Source organism: Mytilus californianus, unplaced genomic scaffold, assembly GCF_021869535.1.
Source record: "Mytilus californianus isolate M0D057914Y unplaced genomic scaffold, xbMytCali1.0.p SCAF_24, whole genome shotgun sequence".
In the NCBI taxonomy this organism is placed as follows: Eukaryota; Metazoa; Mollusca; class Bivalvia; order Mytilida; family Mytilidae; genus Mytilus; species Mytilus californianus.
Genome location: NW_026262673.1, coordinates 5982301 through 5995981, shown reverse-complemented (window position 1 = coordinate 5995981; position 13681 = coordinate 5982301). Strand labels below are relative to the sequence as shown.

The 13681-nt window shown below is 30.9% G+C and overlaps 1 protein-coding gene and 1 long non-coding RNA gene across 4 annotated transcripts in view; one reads left to right on the top strand and one right to left on the bottom strand.

Annotated features, from left to right (window-relative positions):
* The window catches only part of LOC127732450 (uncharacterized), a 38793-nt gene extending 34510 nt beyond the window's left edge, over window positions 1-4283 (bottom strand). Inside the window, exons 1-2 of one of the 3 annotated variants that reach the window (XM_052241479.1) lie at window positions 3969-4283; window positions 3612-3743 (exon numbers count right to left, since the gene is read on the bottom strand). The gene's annotated coding sequence lies outside the window, so the exon portion shown is untranslated. Of the gene's footprint in view, window positions 1-2669; window positions 2719-3611; window positions 3744-3968 lie in introns of those variants that run through there. The other 2 variants (XM_052241478.1, XM_052241480.1) reach the window with 2 other exon arrangements.
* A 5473-nt stretch (window positions 4284-9756) lies between these two features.
* On the top strand, window positions 9757-11914 carry LOC127732457 (uncharacterized). Its single transcript, XR_007996269.1, has 3 exons — window positions 9757-9819; window positions 11312-11411; window positions 11815-11914. It is a non-coding gene; the product is annotated as an uncharacterized LOC127732457 (long non-coding RNA).
* The last annotated feature ends 1767 nt before the right edge of the window (window positions 11915-13681 follow it).

Below are 13681 nucleotides of genomic sequence, written 5' to 3'. Positions count from 1 at the left end.
TGCAGTCGTCTTATTTTAATAAATGCTATGTGAGCTTGCACCCTGTGGTGGTTTATTACAAAGTTAATGACACATTGCATCATAAAAGTTTTACATTTATTTCCAATGACTTAAGTCATAATGCAACTTTCGTTTTTTCTGTAATCAAAAGGCTAGTTCCAATTCTCGAAACTATTAATTTAGATTTACAATGCATTCATTATTGGACAGATAGCCCAACATCTCAGTACAGAAATAAACATATCTTCTCTATTATTAAAAAGCACAAAGATCATTTCGGAGTTGATTGCACATGGGATTACTTTGAGGCGGGTCACGGGAAAGGTCCATGTGATGGAATAGGTGGAACGGTAAAACGGTGCGCTGATCTGGCTATTAAACAAAGAAAATGTACTATACAGAGTGCAGATGACTTCTACACGTGGGCATCAAGTAGCAATATCTCTGTAGCCTTTAAATATATATCAAAAGAGGATATAAGCCGATATTCCATCATTTTAAATGAAAACATTGCAAAAAACTGCAAACCTGTCAAAGGAACCTTAAAGCTGCACTCGGTTTGGAGGAACGGCAGCTCCATCTGCATCAGAAACACATCGTGTTATTGTACGAGTTGTATATCTTATGAGTTCTGTGCTGGTTGCAAAAATATCTAATCAAGAATATGCTGGTCCGAAAAATGTACATGTTATTTATGAATCTGATTGTTTAGTATTTACAATGGAATTAAAACAAACAGATGCTGTTATAAATGAATTGATGTTTGCTTATTAATCAAAGAAACAATATTATTCATAGGATCAAAATTAAAATTATACTTCTCTTCCGTTAGCTGTATATTTAATTGTTGAGAAACTTAAACATATGATATTTAATTTTTATCATATTTTAATATCAAAGTTTCCAATATGAAACAAAGAAATGTGGAATAACTGCCCATCATATTACAGATACCATATGCCATAGATGTCAGGAACTATAGACCACCTTACGGCTTTCAACAATGAGCAAAACTCATATCCATAGCAAGCTACGACTTGACTTCTGCTGTCCTTTATTTTTGTCAGTTACTTGCATGTTATCTAGTGGTCATTGTCATAAATTGAATGTATAAACACACGAAAATAACATACTCAAATAAAAACACATTGAACTTGACATATAAAAAGGGGAAAACATATATATAGCAATATTTCATCGCCAGTATCAACATCATATTTAGAGATAAAAGCGAAATTTTATGTTGTAACCCGCTCCAGGATAAAAAAACCAACAAAATAGTTTTTACATGTTTAAATATATATGAACATCAGTATTATAAATTTATAATATATTATAAATAAACTCATCATAGTAAGTAACGATATTGCGCATTTCGTTTGTTTGTTCGTTGGTGTTTAACGCCACCTTCTTAGTCCATTTTGCAAACTTAAAAAGTGTTTTACATGATCTTTTTATGAAAAAAAATGTTCTGAAACAAGTTTGACAGAAAAAAATGCAAAGTTTGTGGTGAAGAAACTCAAAAGATTGTTGTAAGACAATAAGTATGCAGACATTAGTAATAAATCTTCATTTTATCACACGAGAAACACGCAGGTTTATTTCAATTTATAAAGTTTGAATTAATAAAATACCTTAAAAAGAAATGGTTTTAAAGGTTTAAGCATTATTTTTTTGGGTTATAAATCATACTATCAGATTACGACGTCAACGGAAAAATAAAGACGTCATTTTTTTACATTTTTATTTTTATCTCAACCTCAACTTCAACGATCATTACTACATAATTGTAGAACATTACATGCTAAAATTTAAATGGTGGATAGTATATACTATACGGATGCTCTATGCGATTTGTTTAGACATTTTGATGCAATTTATTTTCTATCATTTTTGAGCCTGTACATGGGCGCCTTACCGGAGAAATAGTGCTCAACGGCATTTACCCAAGTTATCATGATTTTCACGTGATTTTATTTTATAAAAAAAAGTACATAAATTATGAAAACAACTTGCACTCTTTGTATTTCTTTCACTAATATTTCTATTTTTTGTTGACTTTTCTTCGAACAGAAAGTCAGTATTCGAAATTTTATAACAAAGGAAAGCCGTTGAAAACAAGTTTATCTTAATTTAGTAATTATAAATATAAAGAGGGCGGGTGCATAGTATCGCTTAACGAACGATTTAAACAAAAGGGTACAAAGTAAAAAAATGTATCAATAACGTCGCTTGAAAAATTAATCGGTTTTTGTTAGTCATATTATCAGTATCAATTTATTTGCACATTCGATTAGTTCGTTATAAATAAAATTTTACATCAATTTTCTCAAAATCACAAATATAATTCAGAAAATGAACGTGATCAATACTGTCTTTTTTGTGATAATTTGATTCATTTCTAATCATCAGTTATTTTTCCCCTTATTATTCTTAAAGAATATAGGACTCACATGTTACACGTGACAACGGTTATCCTGCTATGGTGTAGATTTTAAACAATATTTGAAATTATTTGAATACATTGCAAAGAGAGTTTAATTGTCGGTACTTGATTTCGTCATATTTAAGAATACCTGAGGACATTTACAATCAAATCAATTTGTCAAGATTGAGTTAACATGTTTAGTGGAATCGTGTAATTATATTTACTAAACAAATATGCTAACCTGAAACTACTTGATCCATTTACAAATTTAGATAAAACAAAGATGATGAAAAAAAATGCTGTATGTTGTTTTGAGTAATTGGCTTGAAAGTACAGAGTGTCTATTGTGCAATATCATCACATATTCATCATTGTTGTGAAATGTTATTTGATATAACTTCAATTTTAACACAAAGGATACTGCATTTGAACTTAAAAGTGATATTCTGTGATTCATTTGAACACACTTCAATATTTATAATTGTTTTATGTATATGTATGTACCTTATATTGTGACTCATTTTCAATAACTTGTTGTATCTAAAATAAACATTTAAACAGGATACCTGATATTTTTCAATAGAAAACTGACAGACCATGCAAATGATGTTTGAACTAAAGCTTGAAGTCTTGTATTTAACATTGACCTAAATAAGAATTGTAAAATTGTAGTTTAACAATTCGAAAAAATGATTTAAATATCGTGTTCAGTATTTTGTTATTTAAGTAAACTTTTGAATGAATGCATACGGAACGATAATGTTCATTATTTATAATCCAAACAAAGGAGTAATGACCCTACATGTTCTATTTTGAGTAAAATCAATGAATTTTCTTTTTAAAATGTGTCTAAAACTACAGTACCCAAAATCAAAAAACAAACTATGGACAAGAAATTACCAAAGTTTGCCAACAGGGATACAGGCATACCTGTGATCACAGATACAGTACTGGATTTTAGTAGTAACAGTCTAATGACAAAAAATGTAAATATATACAGTCGTTTTTACGAAATTTGAACATCGGATAAATACTGTCGTCTTTTATTCATAAATACTTATTTATGATAGAAATTGTATCATAAGTTATTGAACGGAAACGAAATAAAGTGCCAGTTTCTAATAAATCAAGGACCATAACTCCTGAACGTTAAAAAATCAAAATCGTATATATCGAACTTAACCTCCATTTTGTCATCAGTATCAACATATCACAATTTGAAAAGCATTGGTTGATCGATTCATAAGCCATTTCACGGACACTGTTGGCAGCCGCCAGTTTCCAATAGATCAAGGGACATACGGTAACTCCTGAACTGTAAAAGTAAAAATCGTCTATATTGAATTTTACCTCCATTTTGTCATTAATATTAACACATCAAAATTTGAAAAATCAATGGTTGAACGGTTCATAAGTTATTGCAGGGAAACGGTTGAAAGCCGTCCGCCCGTTTTTTTCTCCGAAAAACCCCAGTTTAACTTAGGTTTTTAAGATAGATAAAACGTAGAATGACTATGTTTAGTAAACTAAATATGCTTACCTGAAACTACTTGATCCAGAGTTAAACAAGACAAAGATGATGAAATGAATGTTTTATGTTATCCATTATAAGTTTTTGAATTGAAAGTACAGACGGTCCATTGTGCAGTATCATCCCATATTCATCACTGTAGTGAAATGTTATTTGATATTACTTCCATTCAAACACAACAGATTCAGCATTTGAACTTTAAAATGATATTTTGTGATTCATTTGGACAAACCCCAAAATTTATAAGTGTATGCTCTACCTTACATTGCAACTGATTTATAATAACTCGTTGTATTTTAAATAAAAAATTTTGACAGGATACCTGATATTTTTCAATAGAAAACTGACAGACCATGCAAATGATCTTCTAAAGTTTGAAGTCTGGTATTTAACATTGACCTAAATTAGAATTGCAAAACTGTATTCAAAAAACGTATAGATTTTAAAGTTTAAATGTCTTTATTTTGTTAGTAAAGGAAACTTTTGAATGAATGCATAAGGAACAATAATGTCCATTATCTATAATCCCAACGAAAGAGTCATGAGCTCACATGTTGAAAACAGATCATGTTATAGTTTGTGTAAAATAAAAGATTTTCTTTTAAGTTTAAAACTACCCGCAGCAGGCACCCGATGTTGTACAGACGTTGATGTTTGGTTGAAAATACAATGTAGGTCGTAACGTCGGCGACCTGAATTCAAAGTCGGCTGACAAACGTCAGTCTGACGATATAGAACGATGTCTACATAACTTTGCTTTTTGATCGCGACCTTATACAACATTGTACAACGCCACAACAACGTTGGATGCCATATGTGGGTCGGACATCTAAATTAATCTAAAATATTGAAATCACACGTACATGAAAATAAAGTTTTAAATTGTATATTATCCTTTCATATTAATATTTATATATATGCATCCTATTGTTATCTAAAATAATAATGAACCTTGAAATAAAGTTTAATATAGCCCTCTACTAAGATGAATAACGTCGAACAAGCCTTTTTCCAGTGTTTATATTATATTCAGATTAACACCACCCCCTTTTTTCAAGGTACAGTCGCGCCCCTTTAGATGACGCAATAACATCAATATACTATTTAAATTATTCAATTGATAGTTTTTAATGTTAATATTATAATCGGTGTATTTGTTATCTTTCATGCAAATAAATAAATAGGTACACACGAGTGTGATGTGTATGCATAGATAATTGATAAACATGTATTTATGTGTGCGGTGTAGAGACTATTTGATAATCTAGTTCACGGTATTTCTATTACGTAATCACGATGCATAGGATTAAGGACGGAACTAACATTTAATTTCATTTGAAAACTAGGCTCAAACCTTGTGGAAAAAGTAAAGATCATTATCAAGATTAATTAAAAAGTTAACAGTAAAAAAAGGATTGCACACTAATCGTACAGTTTCATGTTTAATTTCAGTTGATCGTTTCCTTTACTATAAAGAAAAGGCATTCTAGGAGTAAAAGATGGAAAAAAAGGGGGTCACCAAAATGAAGAGGAAAAGCTTTTTACACAATCCTTGGTGTAAATGATGTCTTGTGACCCTAAAATAATGTTTTTCTGCTTATATTTTTGGTTAATGATCCTCTTGAAATGTCGGTTTGGTGGGATGGCAAACATGTATTATAGTAGAACCCAGTCAAGATAAGTTATGTCGCCAATCTGTTCACAAATGCGGGCCCGGAAAAACTCGAAACCAATAATAAGTCAACTCGGACCGTCTATAAAATCAACTCGGATCGACTATAAAGTCAAATCGGACCATTTACAATGATAACTCAGACAAAGTCTGTTAACAGGTCAACTCGGACCGTCTATATTTATTTACTCATACAGCTTTTAAACAACAGAAATGAAAATAAATTTAAGGAGAGTCATTCAATATTCAACAATAGACATACATATATGTTAATACAAATTGTCCTGAGTCTGTTATCTTTAATTGTCTCTTCTTAGACGGCCCGAGTTGTCTTTTACGTCAATTATAGTTAAAACAACTCTTCCTTTATTTTGCGCATTATAGAGGGCCTGAGATACACAGTTTTTATCGTCGAAAACATTCATTAAATTATTTATATAAGTAAAAATTTATCTTTGTCTAAATTTGTATAATAGGTGATCCGAGTTGAATTGAAAGACGGTCCAAGTTGAATTGATAGACGGTCCGATTTGAATTGATAGACAGTCCAAGTTGAATTGATAGACGGTTCGAGTTGACTTTATAGTCAGTCCGATTTGAATTGATAGACGGTCCGAGTTGAATTGATAGACGGTCCGAGTTGAGTTGATAGACGGTCCGAGTTGACTTATTGAAGGGTCCGAGTTGTCGCACACCCGCTGTTTACATGTACAAAAATGTAATGTATCCCTATTTTTTCAATAGATCTTTTCACTAATTGAGAAACTGTGGCACTTGATGAGCATTTGAGACACGCAAACTTTTGGCTTCATCATATATATAAGAAGATGTGGTATAAGTGCCAATGTGACAACTCTCCATCCAAGTCAAAATTTATAAAAGTAAACCAATGTAGGTCAAAGTACGGTCTTCAACACGGAGCCTTGGCTCACAGCGAACAGCAAGCTATAAAGGGCCCCACAAATAACTAGTGTAAATCCATTCAAACGGGTAAACCAACGGTCTAATCTATATAAAAACACTTATGAACCACATCAACAAACGACAACTACTGAACATCAGATTCCTGACTTAGGACAGGTGCAAACAATTGCAGCGGGTTTAAACGTTTTAATGGTACCAAACCTACACCCTTATCTCAAACAATAGTGTAACATCACAACATAGAAAGACGAACTATAAAATATCAATTGAAATGGCTTAAATCAATCAAAAGACATATTAACACCAGTGAACATACACTGAACAAATAACATTGTATCTATGATACAATGTAAATACAAAATAAATAAACAGAGTGAAGAATAATTAAAGTAACATGTTATACCGCTGTGAAATGTTAAACAATTTAAGAAAAACAATATGATTGAACAAAAATATCAGCCATTTGCAATTACTTTAAACACAGGTAAATGAAAATAACTTTGTTGTTAGGTATACGTGTACAGTTCAAATGGAGAAAGGAAATATTTTTTTAAAAATAAATAATTTTAATGTTCAAAGTACGAAGAAGTGAAAATTTATAGTAATACCAAACACTTATCAAAGCTGGTATATAGATCAGATATAACCCTGAATAAGTAGACATTAAATAACAAAAAAGCATTACAATTAGTCTCAACAGGTCAAATAAACAAAAAAGTACGATCCCAGGGATCTAGTATTTTAACGTCATGGACAGTCAAAGAAGACATGACTTGTGCAATGCCAAAAATAAATGTATCGACAGGCAGTAGGATAGTTAGGAGTTAACCTCTTATGTTTATACAACAATCACTTTAATTTTCGGCGTCCGACATGTTCTCTACCATGATATGTGCAGGTGGTCTTGTGACATCAAAGTTTTACAGGAACATGCGTGATATCAAGGTAGTGTTTTTATCCTCATTTGAACCTCAAGTATAGACACAAAATAGGAATACATGCTTTTGTTATTCTGTAATGTATTACATAGCAGAACAAAATGTCAGAGGCTCATAAGAATAGATGTTAAAAATGATGAGTATACATGAATTGTACGGTTTTTTTCTTACATGAAATTAATCTTTTTTTATTAGTAAATGGAAAAACACTGAAACTGTGAATGACCTTAGAAACAATAAATACCTACTCGTTCGATTTTCTCGCCCTGTTCATGGATCCTTACTAATATAACCAATATTCTTTTTTTCAAAATCCGACGACTACCAACCGCTTTATACTTAAAGAGTGTATCGGAAAAATTCCTCTGATGTCTTCGATCACATCATCATGTAGTACAATGGTGTAGTGCCATAGATATAAGTCAAACCGTTAAAGACGAGTTCCGTTTAATGCATATGCATATGCTCAGACGGAATGACAAATAGACAAACAGACAAACGGACGGACGGACGGGTGGATAGTGGATCCAAAACTTTGTATGCAGATGGGGGATAACAATGATAATATTTTTTTTTTTTATGATTTGGGAACAGGGTATGTGTAATACTCGGATATATTAAGATTTAAAAAAGACCACAGTTAAACAGAAACAGTTATTACACAATTAAGTAAACTGAAAAAAATTAAAATAACAAAAATACAGAACTCCAAGGAAAATTCAAAACAGAAAGTCCTTTCTCAAATGGCAAAATCAAAAGCTCAAACACATCAAACGAATGAAAACAACTGATTTTCCTCAGCTAAAGTGTTAAATGTTAACCTAAACAAGAAAATGTCAAACGTTGGGAAGAGATCGAAGGGCGAAAAATATTTAATGAGAATGAAAAGAGTTATCCAAAGACAACAGAACATATTTTAAACATACGACATGTCAAACTTAATCCACAACTTAGCCATACTATCCATTCAGAGTTCATGTTACTGACAAATTTCTTGTTGAATGGCACACAATAGAAATTATAGTTTGAAGAACATTGTTAAAGTACGCTTTACTTTTCGATTGCATTACAATGAATATATGTATATGTTAAATCGATGTTTCCTGTTAAATAAGTTTTATGATAATATTTTATTCACAGTTTTCATTTTATGTTACTCGTTACAGACACTATAACAGCAACTTCAGTTGGGTGCAGACCAAGCATTACATGTAGACGGGCGGAAAAAGTTAACGCGGCGTTTACTCGCGTGCACTTCATGTAAACGCCGCGTTAACTGTGCGTTTACTCCGAAATTTCAGTAGACATAAAAAGTAAACAGGCGTTTACTTTCGCGTTTACCTCCGCGTTAACGCAAAAACGGCGCGTCTTCTAATTTTGTAAAGAGTAAACGGGCGTTTACTTTCGCGTTTACTTCCGCGTTAACGTGAAAAAAGGCGCGTCTTCTATTTTCGTCAAAAGTAAATGCACGTTTACTGTTTGTAGTAACCCAGGTAGCACAAAAAATTTTCAAAACATTTTTATAAGGTTGTATAAATGTCTTCTCAAAACATTGTCGAAAAATATTTTTGTGATGTTATGTAGATATTTGTTTCGGTATTTTAAAAATATTTATTTAAAACATTTTTTGAAAAATATTCATCAAAATGTTTTCAATAACTTTTTTAAGATATTTTGTTTGAATGTTTTATAAATGTTCAGAAGATATGTAGGTTCTACCTCTGAAAAACATTTTAAAAGCATATGGGTAAAACATTCTTAACAATGTTGTTCCTAGATTTTTTAAACATTTTCTAAAAACGTTTCATGAAATGTTTTAATAACATGCCTTTTTGATATTTTAACAACAATTCTTTATAATATTTGATGAAAACATTTTAAAAATGTTACGCATTTAATATTGAGAAAATGTATTTTCAAATCATTTTGTTGCTAATATTTTAACAACATTTTAAAATAATATTATAAAAACATTTACTCAAAAACATTTAATAGAAAATGTTTAAACAATATTATGCAAACATTCATTTGGGTTATTGAATAAAAACTTTATTTTATCAAATGACAGAAACTTAAAGGTGATATGAAGCGGTACTTCCCATATATAGCTTTATATATTGCACGTATTGCTATTTTCCGGATTTTCTGTTCCAGTACCGACAACAAACGTTTACAAATTTAAAATTTAACTGTTCCCGATGACCAACGAACATGGTCCGATGCAATTTTGGAACCAGTAACCGGAGGTTTTATTTACCGCCTTGCTGTAACAAAAGACAAAGGAAATGTACAAACTAAAGAATAACCTTATCATGCGTTAAAACTGGTAAGATATGACACTAGTTCACATTTTTAAAAACATTGAAGTGATTCTGGATATATCTTAGTTAATTTGATTAATATATTCCAAGAATTAATACGAGTGTATTTAAGCAAACACAATGCAAAAAGGGGGTGATAATTTAGTCAGTGCATATATATTATGATGTTTATGTCCAATAAATATTAAGATTTATACAAAATGGGTTACACTTAAGGGTTATTTATATGTAACCAGTGAGCTTGTCTCCTCCAGGACTTCACTCTTCGGTGTTACAAGTCAACCCTTGAACAGACTGAGCTATTTAAGCAGTACTTCCCTATCTCAACCGCTGGCTACATATCTACTAGTCAAGGGAGTCCCATCATGCACTGGTTATCAAAGCTTTTGCTATGCGATAACTCGAGTGCCGTTGCCTCTATAACAGCCTGCATAGTTAGCAACTAGTCCAATGCCTCAGACTAGTAAAATTTTATTCGGACTAGTATATTTTTGCAAAATTTAGTTTAGACATATAAGGAAAATGTCTGAATATTTGTTTTAGGACTAGTTGTAGGAAAAGATTTTGGTGCACACTGCTATAAAAAAAAAAGTAAAATCACAAAAATGCTGAACTCAGAGGAAAATTCAATCGGAAAGTCCCTAATCACATGGCAAAATCAAATGACAAAACACATCAAACGAATGGACAACAACTGTCATACTCCTGACTTGGTACAGGCATTTTCAAATGTAGAAAATGGTGGATTGAACCTGGTTTTATAACGCTAAACCTCTCACTTGTACGACAGTCGCATCAAATTTAATAATATTGATAATGATGCGTGAAAAAAACAAACAGACACAATAGGTAAAAATGTCACAAATAAAGGTAAGAAGTCTAATTCTGTTGGTCACATTCGTGAAAAGGGAACGGGATTGCAGTTACGACATAAGGAACATATCTAATCACCCCCAGTTTTTGGTGGGGTTCGTGTTGCTTAGTCTTTAGTTTTCTATGTTGTGTCATCTGTACTATTATTTGTCTGTTTGTCTTTTTATTTTTGGCCATGGCGTTGTCGGTTTGTTTTCGATCTATGAGTTTGACTGTCCCTCTGGTATCTTTCGTCCCTCTTTAATATCATCTATATAACAGATATTCCATTACGGTCAACCAACTCGTGATGGCGTTCGTAAAATTTACGAAGTGATGATTTCACTATAATATATTGTTTATGTTACTTGTAATTTGTATTTAGCCCTACACGGCTACAGCCCAGGCCAGTTAAATGTAGATAATTATTTATGTGCCCATTCCAAATCAGGAGCCTTTGATTCAGCAGTTGTCGTCGGTTCATTTCTGACATATTTGTTTTTCGTCAAATGTTATAATTTGCCATTAGTTTTCTTGTTTGAATTGTCTTTCATTTTTGAATGTTGTGGCGTTTGTAGCTGACTAATACAATGTGAGTTATTCTTACCTGTATTTTATTTATTTTGTTTATTATAACTTTTGTAGGATCAATTAGCAGTGCCAAAATTAAGGATATTCAAGATATGCAGAAGTATATAAGCTTAGAAATGATTTAAACCATCCTGGAGGAGCAAATTTTGTGAAGGTATTTATTCAAACTATATTACATGTATTTGCGTTAAAATATACAATAACCATTAAGAGACTTGGTTTTTTTTTGTAAGACAAAGAAAAGGTTACAGGCCCTACTCTCAATTGGGAGTCTTGTACTGTATACATGTAGTCTTATTTTATAAACTGGTGAACTCTACCGTTGTAGACTCGTCTAATAATCATACACCCAAAGCTCCACAGATGTATAAAAATAGCTACAAATTTTGCTTCTGAATCCAGTAACACTGATTAGATGACGCTTTCGATATATTTTTGTGAAACCACTGGATTAAATTGAAGAAAAAAAGTTTCTTATGTAATTTGATGAAATTAGCTGAATTATTACTAGTTGATCACTGAACAGAAGGACTAACTTGTTTACATTTTTTTTACAGAAGCCAGTAGATGTCAAAAGAAATAAAAAGAATGGAACAAAAGGAAAATTGAAAAAGAACAGTGATATGACAATATTGAATAAATGTTTTGCATTTCTAATTGTTGCTATCTTGTAAAGTGTTGACTAAGGCAACAAAGAAAACAGTCAAAAAGCTGTTCAGAAAAAAAAAGTCAGATGCTACACATGATCAAACAAGAGATCAAGAAATACTTCTCAAAAATGTTTTGTTCAATGCGAAGACCAAATAAAATGCACAAAGATATTTAAAATCTGAAAAAAAGAATACCTTTCTGTAAGTGAATCCATGAGAAATTGTAACGTGTTCAAGGCAATACTTCAAAATAAAAAAATTGACTAATAAATAAAAATCAGATTTGTGAATTAAACAGGAAATAGTGGGGTTATGTCAACGAGACATCAATCCGACAAAAATAACCAAAATATATGTAGATTCCACAGTAATCAACTGACAATTGTAAAATGAGATGTGGGATAAAGATCAGTATGACAGCAGTTGTTTTTCAGATGCAAATCCAGAATTTTGAAAAGAGGGACCACAGGCTCCAAACTAGACACGGAGTGAAATAGGTGGAATTAGATTAACCATAAATGTAGCTCCATCAGGCGGCTTAGGACGGTGCAAGCAATTTTTACATTTGTCTTGCAGTTATACTCTCTGTTTGCAGATAGTTTGAAATTTAAATCAATTACACACAGCAATGCAGGTCCAGATGTTTTCAAATAACATTAAAAAATTTATTTATTATGTTATTTAAGTATAAAAATGATATTTAAGAAAAACAGTCTTAAAACATTCAATTAAAATATTTTCCTAAAATATGTATTCACATTATTACAGCAATACAATTAACCTCAATATCCAGAAAACATTTTTGTGATGTTAAAAATGTTTTACTCAAATTATTTAAAATGTTGTAAAAAATTTTATCATTTTACATACATATAACATTATTGGAATATTTTTTTTTTCACATTTATTTTAAATGTTTCAGTTAAACATGCCTAAAATATTTTTAAAACATTTATATAACATCCATAAAACATTTTGAAAGGATGATTAGCCAATCGATTTGGGAAAATGTATTTTAAATTTTGTTCTGATGTTTTCAATCAATATTGAAAAAATATCCTTATTATGTTATTTAGATATTAAAAATGATGTTTAAGAAAAACATTTTTATAACATACAATAAAAATATTTCCTTAAAATATGTAATTCACATTAGTACAGCCATACATTTAACCTCAATAAAATATTTTTTATGATATTTTTGTGATATAGTGCAAAATATTTTAAATATATTTTAAAAACATTTTTGTGTTAACTGGGAAACGCGCGTTAACGCAGATTGTCATCGTATCCTGGATACACTAACCTTAAATATTAAATGATAAGGTACATCAAAATTAAATGACCAACTGGTCATTTTCGATTGACATATTGACGATTACAGTTAATTAATAATGTTAAAACACCTCTTTAATTAATTGAAAATTAAGCATACTAAATTTCTTTTTCTTCACAGATAAACAGTTCAAGCATGTCCTTCTTTTATTCAAATAATTAAATCATCACAAAAATTCAACAGTTTTCACATCTGAGACTGGCTGACTCAGAATGACTCTAAAACAAAATTATTTTGTCTCATTAACCAAAAATGACCATATTTGCACTTTATCCAGTAAATCAGTTATATTTTTATGTCAGGATGGACTGTATAATACAAATGACAGCATTATTGGAACACAATGACTACAAAATTTTGTTCGCATCAATTTAGAGTGCCGGCATGTCCTATTTTTATTCAAAATATTGAATCCAAAACAAATATCAGTAGTTTTGA